Here is a 5555-nt window from a genome sequence, read left to right as displayed (position 1 = left end):
ATCCATCATGTCAGAAATTTCCTACAAATATCATATCCTGAAAACTCTAGTTCATTTAAAGATAAATAAAAAAAAGAAAAAGAAAAAAAGTAGCATGGATCAATAAATACATTTTTCAACTCTGCGGACTGTAGCCCACCAGGCTCCTCTGTCCATGGGATTCTCCAGGCAAGAATACTGGAGTGGGTTGCCATGACCTCCTCCAGGGTTTCTTCTTGACCCAGGGATCAAACATGCGTCTTTTATGTCTCTTGTATTGGTAGGCGAGTTCTTTACCACTAGCCCCACTTAGGAAGCCCCATTATTCAAGGGAAGAGGTAAAAATATGAACATTCACAGGAGTCTGAGAAACGTTGGTTCCAACCCTCTTGGATAACTTTGAGGGATTCACAACTTCAGTGGAGGAATCAACTTCAGAGAGAACTAAAATTAGTACAGCCTGAATACATTAACGCATTGCTACAATCTCATGATAAAATGTTAATGAGAGGCAGTGGCCGATCAGGATGTGGGGTGGCCCGCAATGAAGCCACGTAGCTCAATGCAGACAGGTGATTTTGACTCATCAGAAGAAAAGCCTATTGAAGATGAACAGACTCCAATTCAGATTATCATGGCTACCCCTATCATGAGTGAATTGTTCTCAGTTTCTTGGTTTATGTGCTCTTCCAGTTTGTAAATTTGAAAATGTTAGAAGAAATATCCAAAAAGATACAGAAGAACTAAAGAGCTATGGTATACAGACATATTTGTTTCTGCACCAGAGGGGAACTGTCAAAATACAGAGCTCTGAACCTTTTGGATCACTACCATCAGTATGGAATTATCACTCATCATCATCCAATTTCAGATGGAGGGACTCCTGACATCACCAGCTGCTGTGAAATTATGGAGGAGCTTGAAATTTGCCTTAAAAATAACTGAAAAACCTTAATACACTGTTATGGAGGACTTGGGAGATCTTGTCTTCTAGCTGTTGCCTCCCCCTATACCGTCTGACATAGTATCACCACAGGAAGCCATGACAGCCTGAGGGAACTGAGAGGATCTGGAGCAATACAGACCATAAGATCAGATGAGATCAGTTGCTCAGTCGCGTCCGATTCTTTGCGACGCCATGAATCGCAGCACGCCAGGCCTCCCTGTCCATCACCAACTCCAGGAGTTCACACAGACTCACGTCCATCGAGTCAGTGATGCCATCCAGCCATCTCATCCTCTGTTGTCCCCTTCTGCTCCTGCCCCCAATCCCTCCCAGCATCAGAGTCTTTTCCAATGAGTCAACTCTTCCCATGAGGTGGCCAAAGTACTGGAGTTACAGCTTTAGCATCATTCCTTCCAAAGAAATCCCAGGGCTGATCTCCTTCAGAATGGACTGGTTGGATCTCCTTGCAGTTCAAGTGACTCTCAAGAGTCTTCCCCTACACCACAGTTCAAAAGCATCAATTCTTCGGCGCTCAGCCTTCTTCACAGTCCAACTCTCACATCCATACATGACCACAGGAAAAACCATAGCCTTGACTAGACGAATCTTTGTTGGTCAAGTAATGTCTCTGCTTTTGAATATGCTATCTAGGTTGGTCATAACTTTCCTTCCAAGGAGTAAGCGTCTTTTAATTTCATGGCTGCAGTCACCATCTGCAGTGATTTTGGAGCCCAGAAAAATAAAGTCTGACACTGTTTCCACTGTTTCCCCATCTATTTCCCATGAAGCGATGGGATCGGATGCCATGATCTTCGTTTTCTGAATGTTGAGCTTTAAGCCAAATTTTTCACTCTCCATTTTCACTTTCATCAAGAGGCTTTTGAGTTCCTCTTCACTTTCTGCTATAAGGGTGGTGTCATCTGCATATCTGAGGTTATTGATATTTCTCCCTGCAATCTTGATTCTAGTTTGTGTTTCTTCAAGTCCAGCATTTTCATGATGTACTCTGCATATAAGTTAAATAAACAGGGTGACAATATACAGCCTTGATGAACTCCTTTTCCTATTTGGAACAAGTCTGTTGTTCCATGTCCAGTCCTAACTGTTGCTTCCTGATCTGCATACAAATTTCTCAAGAGGCAGATCAGGTGGTCTGGTATTCCCATCTCTTCAGAATTTTCCACAGTTTGTTGTGATCCACACAGTGAAAGGCTTTGGCATAGTCAATAAAGCAGAAATAGATGTTTTCCTGGAACTCTCTTGCTTTTTCTATGATCCAGCGGATGTTGGCAATTTGATCTCTAGTTCCTCTGCCTTTTCTAAAACCAGCTTGAACATCTGGAAATCACGGTGCACATATTGCTGAAGTCTGGCTTGGAGAATTTTGAGCATTACTTTACTAGCGTGTGAGATGAGTGCAATTGTGCAGTAGTTTGAGCATTTTTTGGCATTGCCTTTCTTTGGGATTGGAATGAAAACTGACCTTTTCCGGTCCTGTGGCCACTGGCATATTGAGTGCAGTACTTTCACAGCATCATCTTTCAGGATTTGAAATAGCTCAACTGGAATTCCATCACCTCCATTAGCTTTGTTTGTAGTGATGCTTTCTAAGGCCCACTTGACTTCACATTCCAGGATGTCTGGCTCTAGGTCAGTGATCACACCATCGTGATTATCTGGGTCGTGAATATCTTTTTTGTACAGTTCTTCTCTGTATTCTTGCCATCTCTTCTTAATATCTTCTGCTTCTGTTAGGTCCATACCATTTCTGTCCTCTATCGAGCTCATCTTTGCATGAAATGTTCATTTGGTATCTCTGATTTTCTTGAAGAGATCCCTAGTCTTTCCCATTCTGTTGTTTTTCTCTATTTCTTTGCTTTGATCGCTGAAGAAGGCTTTCTTATCTCTTCTTTCTATTCTTTGGAACTCTGCATTCAGATGTTTATATCTTTCCTTTTCTCCTTTGCTTTTTGTTTCTCTTCTTTACACAGCTATTTGTAAGGCCTCCCCAGACAGCCATTTTGCTTTTTTGCATTTCTTTTCTATGGCAATGGTCTTGATCCATGTCTCTTGTACAATGTCACGACTCTCATTCCATAGTTCATCAGGCACTCTATCTATCAGATCTAGGCCCTTAAATCTATTTTTCACTTCCACTGTAGAATCATAAGGGATTTGATTTAGGTCATACCTGAATGGTCTAGTGGTTTTCCCTACTTTCTTCAATTTAAGTCTGAATTTGGCAATAAGAAGTTCATGGTCTGAGCCACAGTCAGCTCCTGACCTTGTTTTGGTTGACTGTATAGAGCTTCTCCACCTTTGGCTGCAAAGAATATAATCAATCTGATTTCGGTGTTGACCATCTGGTGATGTCCATGTATAGAGTCTTCTCTTGTGTTGTTGGAAGAGGGTGTTTATTATGACCAGTGCATTTTTTTCGCAAAACTCTATTAGCCTTTGCCCTGCTTCATTCCGTATTCCAAGGTCAAATTTGACTGTTACTCCAGGTGTTTCTGGACTTCCTACTTTTGCATTCCAGTCCCCTATAATGAAAAGGACATCTTTTTCGTGTGTTAGTTCTAAAATGTCTTGTAGGTCTTCATAGAACCATTTAACTTCAGCTTCTTCAGCGTTACTGGTTGGGGCATAGACTTGGATTACTGTGATATTGAATGGTTTGCCTTGGAAATGAACAGAGATCATTCTGTTGTTTTTGAGATTGCATCCAAGTACTGCATTTTGGACTCTTTTGTTGACTATGATGGCTACTCCATTTCTTCTGAGGGATTCCTGCCCACAGTAGTAGATATAATGGTCATCTGAGTTAAATTCACCCATTCCAGTCCATTTCATTTCGCTGATTCCTAGAATGTCGACATTCACTCTTGCCATCTCTTGTTTGACCACTTCCAATTTGCCATGATTCATGGACCTGACATTCCAGGTTCCTATGCAATATTGCTCTTTACATCATCGGACCTTGCTTCTATCACCAGTCACATCCACAGCTGGGTATTCTTTTTGCTTTGTCTCCATCCCTTAATTCTTTCTGAAGTTATTTCTCCACTGATCTCCAGTAGCATATTGGGCACCTACTGACCTGGGGAGTTTCTCTTTCAGTATCCTATCATTTTGCCTTTTCATACTGTTCATGGGGTTCTCAAGGCAAGAATACTGAAGTAGTTTGCCATTCCTTTCTCCAGTGGACCACATTCTGTCAAATCTCTCCACCATGACCCGCCCGTCTTGGGTTGCCCCACGGGCATGGCTTAATTTCATTGAGTTAGACAAGGCTGTGGTCCTAGTGTGATTAGATTGACTAGTTTTCTGTGAGTATGATTTCAGTGCGTTTGCCCTCTGATGCCCTCTTGCAACACCTACTGTCTTAATTGTGTTTCTCTTACCTTGGGTGTGGGGTATCTCTTCACGGCTGCTCCAGCAAGGCGCAGCCATTGCTCCTTACCTTGGCTGAGGGGTATCTCCTCACCCATAAAGCAATATAATTATCTTCACGAGTTCCAGGACAAGCTAGCTACACACCTTTCATCAAGAGATTCACTTTCAAGATCTGTATCTAGATAAAAGAATTTCAAATAGCATATAAATATGGCCATGTCTGCATTTGAGTTCTCTAATAACATTTGTATGGAGAAGACAATGGCAACCCACTCCAGTACTCTTGCCTGGAAAATCCCAAGGAGCCTGGTAGGCAGCAGTCTAGGGTATCGCAAAGAGTTGGACATGGCTGAGCAACTTCACTTTCTCTTTTCATTTTCATGCATTGGAGAAGGAAATGGCAACCCACTCCAGTGTTCTTGCTTGGAGAATCCCAGGGACGCGGGAGCCTGGTGGGCTGCCGTCTATGGGGTCACACAGAGTCAGACATGACTGAGCGACTTAGCAGCAGCAGTGTTATAAAACTGAATGTAATGAATGTAAATGTACATGTGCAGATATTCCTAAAACTTTTATTGACAAAAAAATATGTTAATGAGGAGTTACTTCTTATGGATGAACAAAAGTTTCTTGAGATGGAATCTACACATGGTGAAGATTCTGTGAAGATTATTCAAGTGACAACAAAAGATTTAGAATATGGCATAAATTTAGTTGATAAGCAGTGACTGGGAGGGTTGGAAGGACTGACCCCAATTTTCAAACAAGCTTTATTGTGGGTAAAGTACTATCAAACAGCATTACATCCTAGAGAAAAATCATGAGGGGAAGAGTCAATTGATGCAGCAAGTTAAGCATTGTCTTATTTTAAGAAAATGCTGCACCTACCCCAACTCTTAGAAAACACTACCCTCATCAATATCAGACACCCCGTGGCACCCTGGGAAGCCATCAACATCAAGACACAACCTCCACTAGCGAAAAAAAAAAAAAAATTACAACATGCCGAAGGCTCATATGCTGAGAAGGCAATGGCAACCCACTCCAGTACTCTTGTCTGGAAAATCCCATGGATGGAGGAACCTGGTAGGCTGCAGTCCATGCGATCGCTAAGAGTCGGACACGACTGAGCGACTTCACTTTCACTTTTCATTTTCATGCATTGGAGAAGGAAATGGCAACCCACTCCAGTGTTCTTCCCTGGAGAATCCCAGGGACAGGGGAACCTGGTGGG

General features: G+C 42.2%; 1 pseudogene; it reads left to right on the top strand.

The window, feature by feature from the left end:
* The first annotated feature begins 523 nt into the window (after positions 1 to 523).
* Positions 524 to 4507, top strand: LOC113880749 (annotated as a pseudogene).
* Positions 4508 to 5555: the final 1048 nt, after the last annotated feature.

This window comes from Bos indicus x Bos taurus, chromosome 2, assembly GCF_003369695.1.
Source record: "Bos indicus x Bos taurus breed Angus x Brahman F1 hybrid chromosome 2, Bos_hybrid_MaternalHap_v2.0, whole genome shotgun sequence".
Taxonomy (NCBI): Eukaryota; Metazoa; Chordata; class Mammalia; order Artiodactyla; family Bovidae; genus Bos; species Bos indicus x Bos taurus.
The sequence above is the reverse complement of the archived record's forward strand: the minus strand, read 5'-3'. Positions and strand labels throughout refer to the sequence as shown.